General features: G+C 37.9%; 1 protein-coding gene across 1 annotated transcript in view; it reads right to left on the minus strand.

The window, feature by feature from the left end:
- The window catches only part of Il5ra (interleukin 5 receptor subunit alpha), a 37,865-nt gene extending 32,890 nt beyond the window's left edge, over positions 1 to 4,975 (minus strand). The window contains exon 1 of the mRNA XM_074044277.1: positions 4,596 to 4,975. The gene's annotated coding sequence lies outside the window, so the exon portion shown is untranslated. The remainder of the gene's footprint in view (positions 1 to 4,595) is intronic.
- Between the last annotated feature and the right edge of the window lie 6,427 nt (positions 4,976 to 11,402).

Here is an 11,402-nt window from a genome sequence, read left to right on the forward strand (position 1 = left end):
TTTTTCTTTTGATGATGAACCCAGTGGGAAAGTTGCAAAAATAATAGAGAAACATAGTTACAGACCTAAAGAAAATAGAAACAGTGTTCCCACCTACATGAAACAATTAGACAAAGAGAAGGAATGGAGAATGAATGAATGAAGAGTAGGGAATGTTAGTATAACTCAGTGTGAAAAAGGAAAAAGTTGCAACCCTTGTACACATCAAAGAAGGGGTCAAGGAACTCTTGCTGGGAACTATAGAACTCTTAGTTTTTTGGTTTTTTTTTTTTTTTTTTCTCTCTCTGCACATTTTGAGCAGGAGCTTAACTTTAAGGACAAAAAAATGTGCATGGCTCCCACATGCTGTGCTCCCCTTGCTTTCCACAGAACAGTTCTTCCTGCTGCCTCTCACTGCTCCCTACTGATTCAGTGTATAGCATCATATGGTATTTATTGTACATAAGGGAAATTTCTTCCAAGCATATTATTCCTATTTGTGAAAGAAATGAGTCTGAAAGGTTAAATAATTTCCCAAAGAGCAAACAGCGGGTAAGTAGTAGAACTTGGACCCAATCTCAGATCTGCAGACAACAAAACCTATGCTCTGTCAACTCTATGCTACTAATTAAAATGACTTAAGAGTTTCAGTTTCAATTTTTATTTAAGTGGCTTGATAGTTTCCAAATATAATTTGGGTAGAACCACAGGGGACACCTTCATTATATACTAACTTAAGAAAAACAGCATGAAACACTTTTATTTCATTATTTCTTAACTAACTACTTAAATAACATTGCTCAACTTATTGTAATTACTACTTAAGTTAGTAATGAAGTTTTTAAAAATACCACAACAGCAGTAAAGAAAAAGTACAGAAACCTCTCAATTTCTTTTCAAAATAAATCAGAATTATGCCAGTTTTCATAAAAAATAATCCTGTTGCTTTTTCTATGGCAATTCCATACCAAGCAATGAAACAATTTTTAAACCAACCACAACTATGACAAACAACAAAAGCAAATCCTCTAATTTTTTTCTGAATTTCCAACAAGTGAGAATTTTAATCAGTCAAAGGAAAACATTACTAACCCACTAAGTCTGAAAAGCAAAGATAAAATATCGTTAACAACAAAAATAGCTTCCTCTTCAAATTATGGAAGTGGTGTCTTAAAATGTCAGCATTTCCTGAAATGATATTAAGTATGCCCTAACTCTGCACTGATATTCATTAATAGGAATTCTAAGTCAGTGAAAATGCAAAATTAATATTTCCTTGTGACTTTTACTGACTGGCAAGTTAAGAAGCATTTTAGAACCATACTTGCAAAAATAATAAGCATCTGTTTATCTTTTGCAATTAAATTGTTGAAGTAAATAATGACACTGTTAAATATCTCACTGGGGAGATAATTGAATATTTTACATAAGAAAGCACTCTCCCCTAGATGTGCCATGGATTCTGATTTTATAGCTGCTGAAAATAGAATTATTTTTCAAGTTTGAACATTCAAAAAAGTTTTGACTAAGTTTTTGTGGTAAGTCACAAGATACCTTTTCTACCTCTCATTCTGATATTTTCTATTCAAACAAGAAACACCTTTGATCAAAAATTAGGTGTCTTATTGAAAGCATAAGATACTCAAATAGGATTCTAAATATTACCAAGAATAACAAATTTTTGTGAGCAGATAAATTTCACAGAACACTGAATATTACTGGAACTCCGGTGTTTGACTCCATTTTTTCTATGATTTTACTCAATTTCTATATTGTTCCTCCAAAGCACTTCTACCCTTGACCTCTTCAAATTTCTGATCCTTTCACATGATCCATCCTTGATGAGTATAAAGAAAAGACTCAAATCTGTTTGGGCTATTTTTTTAATCCAAAAGTAATTACTATAATACAGATATCAACTGGGCTGTATTTCATTATACAAGAACGGCCTTATTTATATGTATTTAATCTCAAAAGTGACAATATATTCAACTCCTTCTTTTCATGGTTATCAATTACAATCCAACAGAAAACTATTAAATGGTTAAATTAAGACTCAAGTTAAGCAGAATGAAGCAAGCACAGGTTACCTATCCATAATCAGAAATATAAACTCAAACTTTAATTGAGTTCAGGAGTAACTTGTACATTTGACATGAGTCAACCTAAAATTCCTTGAGTGCCCTCTGAGAATCTAGCTTCCAGTTGGTATTACAGTCTGAAATTTGAAAGAAAACAGGAGTACAAACTTTCACCACAGATGTTTCTAGAAAGTTAATCGAGTAAAATTTTAACCATTGGCAGTGGACTTCCCCAGTGTTCTTAAGAATCAGCCAAATTCTGCTGAAGTGCAGACTTGTAAAATTGTTCCCTTCTTTCTTTCTCCCCAATTTATTTTTCTGCCTGGGGCATTCATGTTTTATCAGAAGTTGTATTTGCAGCCCTAGTTTTAGAGCCTTTTTAGGTTAGCTGTGGTGACATCAAATTCTAGGCTGAACTTCAGTGGCAGACATTGAGAAGCTACTGAGAGGATTCATGCTCTGTTAGACTATTAAAAGGAAAGAGTTTGCTTCCTCTTAACCATTGGGCGGGGCGGGGGGGGGGGCAGTGATTGAGTTCATAAACCAAAGGACATGTTTAGTTAGGTATGCAGCATTTATACACACACCCACATTGGAAAACTGAGCACAATCCTACAAATATAAATGAGCAATGACTTACACAACTTTTTTCTAACTACTACTGGTTAATTTTCTGAAATAAGTCTAAATATTGTTCATAGTTTTAAGTTGTTGCCACACACAACACCCTGTTGGTCTAGCTGAAAATGGTGCTACCACCATGGTTGAAGGAATTTTCTACAATATCCCACCAGTTAAGTACCCTTCTGCCCATCACCCTGCTGCAGTGTATCCTGCAGAAATGCTCCCCCATCGGTGGGCATACCTGTCTACAGGTGATTCCCTCAGTTCCACCAATTCTCAGCAGCAGAAGCCAAAGACCACATCATCTAGTCTGCACACATGGCTTCAGCCCAGCATCTAGCACAGGGCAGTTGTTCTACATGCCTGGCCTGTGTGGAGTAGAGACAAGCAGTGTACAACCCTGGCAAGTCCAGCTGAGTGCTCAAATAGAACAAAAGACAGGTTAGGCTCAGAGTGGGGCATAAAAGTGTGCACAGAGCAATCCTGCTCCCTTTGGTTATCTTGCTGCATCATTTTCCCATTTAGCATTTCAAGTATGGTAAAGAGGAGAGGTGATCAAATTTCCAAAGCTTTATTGAAGTTCAAAATTCATAATTTTAACAAATAGCTACAAAAATTAATTTGTCTCTTGGTAATTATGAAAGGGTACATACACACACAAAGCAGAAATCATACCAAGTAATGAAATGTTTAGTATGATAGTTCATTAAATTGAGTACCAACCAAATACACGATTCCATATGTCCATAAAGTCACTTTTTGTGTGCTTATGAATTTCAGACCCATGACGCATTGAAAGATTCTGAGGTTTTCCTTTCCTTTCAGTTCTGTTCCACCCATTTCTTCTATATACATGGAAATATATTTTCCTTGCTTTGGGTAACAAATTAGTGAACATAAAAGCAAGTAATATAAGTCAGTGACTTTTTGTGCGTTTCAGATAAGGCAAAACAGTGTTGGAAAGGTAACAACCCCAGCAGAATGCCTTCCATTATGCAATGCCATCGTTGTCCTTTTGTTGTTGTTTCTTAATTTGTAACATGTGAAGTTACCTCTGAAACTTCTTTGCCAAGATAGTTTACTATATTCTATAAACTATTTTCTAAACTCATATTTTTTCTAAGAAATCTTGTCAGCAAATATGTTCTCATTTTAATCCCATAAAATATCTGGAGCAGTACAAAACAAATGTCTTATATAAGCATTAGGAAAACTATAGGTGTTGCTGCGATGTCATGATGATGCCTGTAATCCCAGCACTCAGGAAGCTAAGGCAGGAGGATCAGAAGTTCGTGGCCAACCTGGGCTATGTAGTGAGACCTGGGTTGGCTCAAAAAAAGACAAAGAAAACTATAGGTGTTACTTTAATAGACTCAACTTAGCACTGACGAGCACATCTGTTATTTAAAATAATATAAATAGTAGAACATCATCAGCTGCTGATAGCTCATGCCTGTAATTCTAGCTACGTGGGAAGCTGAAATTGGGAGGATCATGCTTCAAGACCAGCCCAGGCAAATTGTTCATGAGATCCCATATCCAGCTAGCCAGAGGAAAAATGGACTGACGTGTGGCTCAAGCGGTAGAGCGCCTGCTTTGCAAGCATGAAGCCCTGAGTTCAAAAACCCCAGTCTTAACAAAAAAAGAAGAAAGAAAAAAAAGAAAGAACAGCATACCCCCAACCTGCCTAGAAAGCATCCTGGCGCAAGTCTGGTAGCACTGCTATTAGTTCTGTCTCTGCTAATAACAGAGTTACAAGGGGTTTGGTTTCCCCTTTTTCTTTATTTAAAAGTTTCCTTTATATTTGTAAGTCATTATTTCTTGCTCTTCCTACTCCCCTTGTGTAATGAAATCATTAGGAGGTGGAGCATAGGATATTGCTGCAGCCCAGTCATAAAAAAGGTAACTTACCTGCCCACCTGCGATGAGTCAAGCATCAGATCCTCACTTACTGAGAAGTGCGGTGGCTATGCGCTCAGGGCAGCAGGCAGGCATTGAAAGTGAACCTTATCTCTGGCTGCGCTTCTTGACTTTGAGGCGGCTCTTCTCTTTCATCATCACATCTGTAATGGTTAAAAAGTCACAGGCAGTTTCCTTTGCTATGGAAGAGCAACACAACTTCTCTAAGCAAATACTGAGAAGGATTTGTAAGACAGTAGTTGTGGATGAGAACTCTCAATGACCAGTCTGCTGTCACACAACGGAATCTCTCCTGCAGGGATAGTCATGATCTGAGGACTATCTCATCTGCATTTTCAACCTCTTTTGGAGATAGTCTGCTGTCACTTTTGCATAGTGACAAGGTAATCAAATCACCTATAGACACTCAAGCATTTCTAGTTTTTCAATGTGTTTTATGGAGCAGAGTGGTTATTGTACCTCACTGTGTACCCAATACCAGGTACATGGTGTGACAGGTGGTAGGGCCTGAGGAGTATGCACATCCCTCTGTCCCTCCATTCTGAGCAGGAGGAGCGATTCTCTTTCATCAGGGAATATACATAGCTCTTCTCTTCTCTGCCTGGTAGCAATTCCTGCACCCCTAAGAAAGTGTGTGTGTGTGTGTGTGTGTGTGTGTGTGTGTGTGTGTGTGTGTGTGTTTCTGGGGGTGATCAATTGCTGGATGTGAATCTGACTGGGCTCGTCTTACATTAACCATGCCATTAGCAGTGCTGGACTACAGCACATGCCACAGGCTTTTCCCTCAAGCCTCAGTCCCAGTATGGCATGTGGCTGTCCTCAGGATGCCTCCATTTAAGCAAATCTACTTGGATTTTCCTATCCTTTGTTCCATTGCTGTTGGTTTCCTTTTGGGGAATTTCCAGGTGAGTGACTAGTACAGCCAACTACTTTAAACAATGAGGTTTAGGGTTTGAGCAGAGAAGAATGTACTTCATGCATTACCTGAGCCAGATATTAGTAGCTGCCTCTGAAAGGGGAGTCCAGATTAGCACTAGTGCCTGACTCCAGAGTCTTTATCCCCAGAGAAATGTGCCCAGAAGTCTTTGGGAGCCTTTGGGAGCAGACAGACCAAGGTCCTTGCAGAGCAATTACCTGAAGGAACTTCTGCAAGGCTCAGCATCAGAGCCAGTACAGTCAGTGTGTGTTCCTGGAGTTCCCAAGGTAACTGAGCAGTAGCCAATAAGAAACCAGAACAACCATTGTTTGATTACTTGAAAAATGAGATTTTCCTTGGTGAAAGAGGAAGTCAAACAAGAACAGAGAGAGATCTATCTCTTTGCTAAGAGGCATCTAGAAAAGTTTAGATGCAATATCAGCATCTGGGCAACTCTTTAAAGTCCTCTATATCTAATTTATCTATGTAGTGTATTCATCACTAAAGAAGCTTAAAAATACTTGGTAATCATTACAAGGTCTTGAAAGTCTGTGTTAGTGTCCCCTATATTTGTTACATTCATTTACTCAGTACGTGTTTACTGAATGCATCTGTGCACTATGCCAGGCCACCTGAAGGGACTGGTCACTCCCCTGGGTAATACTTTCATGATCTTTTACCAACCATGTAAAGACAACACAAATTATGTACTCATATTTTTTTCTCCATGTATTCATATAAGTCCAAAGAAAGGCAGAAATTTGTATAGTTTATTTTTATGGCATTACTTTCATTCTTTAGAATAAAATATAAATGTCCAAAGACATTATAGTGGAACATGCTGGAGGAATTCACAAAAGCAGTTTTGTTAAAAAAAAAAAAAGTTAAATCATCTCTCCCTGAATCTCTTAAAATGCAAAGCAATGTGGGCTTAGGAAAATAGCATAGGTGAAAATCTGAACATTAATGAAAGGATTTGGTGACTTGCCCTTGAACTCTGGTTAAATAAGCTTATTAAAGTCTGATATGTAGCCCAAAGTTTACACAAAAGAGAGAGTGAAACTCATTTGCACTGTCACTTGTAATAGTAATATAAGAATGGTTAAGAGAATATAATTTCTCAAGGTTTATATACCATACGTAGATCTTAAAAGGAGCATTCATTAAGAACTTTTAATAACAGGGTATTATAGAACAATGTTAAGTATAATCAACAGAATACACACAAACACACACCACTCACAATTGCATTCAATTACACATAAGGGTCAGCGTAAACTACATGGTCCAGGCCACCTGCCATGGCAGGCAGTAAAAGTGTGAATGTATACCAGTACTAAAGGAGGGTGGAGAGTTGGGAACAATACCTCCTTTTACTGTTTCCTTTACTTTATTCTTTGCTTCTTCATATGCAAATATTTTATTCTATACCAATGCAGGAACAAACAAGTTTCTTATAAGATACTGGAGACATACTGGTCAACAGAATAGAACAGAGAGTCCCAGGACTAAACTCTCACACTTATGGTGAATTGATTTTTGACTAGGGTATCAAGTCATTTAATGGAAAAAACAGTCCTTTCAAGAAATGGTGTATATATACATGCAGAGACATGATAGTGAACCTCAATTTCACAACATACAACATACACAAAATTAACTCAGAAGGGATTAAATATGTAAACATAAGAGGTAAAACTAAAAATCTTGGAAGAAATGTAAGCATGAATCTTCATGATTATGGATTATGCAATTTTTAAAAAATAAGATGCAAGCAAGAAAAGAAAAATAAATTGATATTTTTACAGAAAATGCCATCAAGAAATTAAAAAGACAACTCACAGGATGGGAAAACTATTTGCAATTGTATATCAAATAAGAGAAGTGTTCATAATATGCAAAGAACTCTTATAACCCAACAATAAGAAAACCTAGTTTAAAAATGGTGAAAGGATTTGAATAGACATATTTCCAAAGAAGATGTACTATTAGCCAATGTGCATATGAAATGCTGCTCCATTAGCAAATAATACCACAATTAGATCCCTCTTCATTCCCACTAGAATGGTTGAGAAACAGACAATAATGAGTGAGGAAGAAGATGTGGAGAAATTGAACCCTACACTATTGGTGGAGTTATAAAATGCTGCAACCTCTTTGGAAAGTTCTCTAGCAGTTCCTCAAAAGGATAAGGATAGAGTTAGCATATTATCGAGCAATTCCACTTCTAGGTAAATACTTACCCTGGAGAGTTGAAAATAAATATTGACCTAAAAAATTGCATGGAATATGCATAGTAGCATTATTTGTAACAGCTAATAGGTGGAATAACTTGAATGTCCATCAGCTGATGAGTGGGTAAAGATATGTAGTATAGCCATAAAAAGGAAATTTATTAACCAATAAGAAGGAAGAACTGGTGCATGCTACAACATGGATGAATCATGAACGCAGGAAGCTAAGTCAAGTCAGTCACAAAAAGCCACTCATTGCAGATTCTACGTATATGAAATCTTCAGAGCAAGCAAGTTTAGAAAACAAATTAGTGGTTGCATCGGGGTGTGAGTAGAGAGGGGTAGTAATGGGGTGAGTTTGGAGACAATGGGAAATAACTAATGACTGTTTCTCATTAGTTTCTTTGTGGATAATGAAATATTCTGTATTGGTTGTGGTAATGGTTATCCACACTACGAATAAGCAAAAATTGAGTTATATACAGTCTCTGTGAATTTTATGATGTGAATTCTGTCTAAATAAAACTTGTCATAAAAAATACTAGAAAGATCCCCTAACAAGGTTTAAACAGAATTTCAGGCAGTTATTAGGAAAACTTTAGGGTAAAATCAGTATGCAGATTTCCCGTGTGTAGCTAACATTCAAAGCCTGTCTATTCAGTATAGTCTCAGTAACATAAACTTTTCTAGTATTTTTATATCATGGTTGTTTGCTTTGAGAACCAGAAAGAAGAAATCAGCCAGAATGTGTAAAAACATTAACAAAAACTACAAACTTACTTTACTAATGAAATGCAATTCTGTTTCTGTCCAGAGAGAACCTAGGATTGTCATTTGCTTTGTATATGTTATGATACTGTAGTCCTACAAACCCATTTTACAAATGAGTAAACTGAAACATGGGGAATTTACATAGCTTCTTTATGATGCTCCCCAAATTCACACTGCCAAGGATGGTGAAACTTTAATTCTGTAATTGTCATAGCTATTTTAAACGAAGATAACAAAGGCTTAACTTGGGCCAACTAGTTTGGTGTAGATAAGAGACAATTTTGAGAAACTCCTTAATATTTCTGACTAAGTCTGAGTGCCATGTTCTATAGGACCGCCCACTCTACCCTCTTCTCTTCCTCGCCCTTGAATTTTTTTCAACTGCTGCTTGTATGTGTCTTTATTTTGCTTTGATATTGTGCTGTTACGTTGATGTCTGTCACTACCATTGAGATGGCGAAATGGGTGCGTCTCATGTGTTGCATCTGAGATTCCAGTTAGAGGACAGGCCTTTGTCTAGCTTGTTGTCATCTAAGCCTTTCCTAGTATCCAGCACAGAGGCAGGTCCTCATGCTTTAAGGAAAGAAGAGGCTTTCTGGCTTTGCAGTGTGGAATTCCACCTGACCCTATATTTAAAGGTAAACATGTCATGGAGTACATTATCAGATCCCTGGTTCTGATCTGAGGCTGCTGATAACTCAGAATTTTGAAGGTGATTATTCACAGTCTTTACCCTTGGGCCTCCATTCTCTTAACTATTATTGAAGTTCCATCTTTTAAAATTAATGACCCAGTATGAAATTTCAGAGGAGCTAAAATTGATTCGTCTATTTACTTACCTCTTTTAAATGTAAAATAAAATTGCATTTGTGTGTAAAATCCCCCAGCACCAATGAAAATTGCTTTTCTACATTTGCTGAGAAATATCTTTATTTGTCCTCTGGGAGGTCTTAAACTTTAGTTGGCTTCTATTAAACTTTTATGAGAACAAAACTAGCAAATGACTTTTTCTTCAAACAGGTACTTTTTTGTTGTTTCAAAAATGAACACACACTCCTGAAATAGGACTTGATCCTTTCAACAAATTACTTTGTGTCAATTACAGAGAAAAAGTACAGGTGGAGAGGAGAGTGGGGAGTCACACCTAAATTACAGAATATTTAAATTAGGGTATAATCATTTCTATCTGATTTATCTAAATATTGTCTCAAATATCTTTCCCAGGTGGGTGAACATGCTATCATTGTTCATTTATATCTTTATAGAAAACATTACTTGCCCTTCTCTGACCTGTTTTAACATACAGGAGCTTCTGGGAAGGGTGATAGAGCAGGGATGGCTGAGGTTGGGGTAGGTGGGTCCTAGAGTGAGAAGTGGGTGCTGGCTGTGACCACAGAGGTGTCACCCTTCCAGATAATGGGGTATCTCTGCTCAGTCATGTATTTTTACTTTGAACGCAAACCTAAAAAGAAGAAAGGGGGAAAAGGAGAGAAACCAGTCAGTGTGGAGGCTGATGCAGTTAGCAGCATAATTATTTTGTCACATGATATCCTGTGGTTCCTTTTTTCTTCAATCACCTGGTTACTGAAGCATACCTTGACATTTGGAGGGTTTGTTGGGCTTAACAATGGGCCCTCAAAGATGTCATAGTGTCGGTCTCCAGCTTCCGCTCCCTTGCATAGGGCACAAGGTGAAGGTCCTTCCATGAGAAGATTTTCCTGGAGTGTTCACATGGCTGAATGTTGTCACAAAGGTCCTTGTAAGAGGGTTGCAGGAGGAACCCAAGAGGAGCGATGTTCTGCTTCTGGCTTTGAAGATAGAGAAAGGGAACCTCTAGAAGTTGGAAAAGCCAAAGAAACAGATTCTCCCTCAAGTGCCTTTGGAAGGAGCCCTGCCCAGTGGAGCCATTTAGAGTTCTGACCTCCATTAATGGGAGATGGTAAAGTTTTGTGGTTTTAAGCTGCTACATTGATGGTCATTGGTGACAGCAGTCAGAGCAAGCTAGTGTCAGGGTTGCCTGTGATTCTTTCCTCCCCACACTCACCTCCTTTCAGTTTTGCTGTGGTCTCCATTCATTTCTCTTCCCACCAGTGGCACCATCCTGCCCCACCCTCGTGGGACATCAGCCCCAGCCTCCCACCCAGGCTGCCAAAACATCTCTGCTGTAGTAGCTCTCAGGAAAATACAAATGCATTTATAAAAAAATCTACTTAAAAAAAACTTCACAATTTTTTTGGCAGTACTGGAGTTTAAACTCAGGGTCTGTGCTTGCTAGGAAGGTGCTCTACCACTTGAGTTACACCGTCCAACCCCCACTCCCCCCACCCTTTCTGCTTTAGCTATTTTTTTCAAAAAAAGTCTTGCCTTTTTTTTTTTTTAAAGACTCTTGCTTTTCTGCCCAAATCACAATTCTCCAATTTATGCTTTTTGTGTAGCTGGGATGATGGGTGTGTGCCACCATGCCCTGCTTTTATTGGTTAGATAGAGTCTTGCAGACTTTTGCCTGGGCTGCCTCAAACTGCAATCTTTCCCATCTCTGCCTTCCAAATATGTAGGATTACAGGCTTGAGCCGCCATGCCCGACACCATCTTACTAGGGCAGTTAAAATTCAATCCAATGCTGAATGGGAAGTGCCAGCTTGCCTGGGCTGCTCCCTGTAGCCTCTGCAGTCTTTTCAGTGTAGAATTGTAGTCTTTGAGTGAGGAAACCTGGATGCAAAAATCTTCAGCCACTAACACTGTTTGTGTGACTTAGGCAAAGACCTTCCTATGTCCCTGTTTCCTTTACTATCAGATACCTCATTGTGTGGTTGTTAAGATGAATCAAGTTAATACAATCAAATGCCTGACACTGTTCAATGTAAATCAAAATTATTT

The sequence above is a fragment of the Castor canadensis genome, chromosome 10 (assembly GCF_047511655.1).
Source record: "Castor canadensis chromosome 10, mCasCan1.hap1v2, whole genome shotgun sequence".
In the NCBI taxonomy this organism is placed as follows: Eukaryota; Metazoa; Chordata; class Mammalia; order Rodentia; family Castoridae; genus Castor; species Castor canadensis.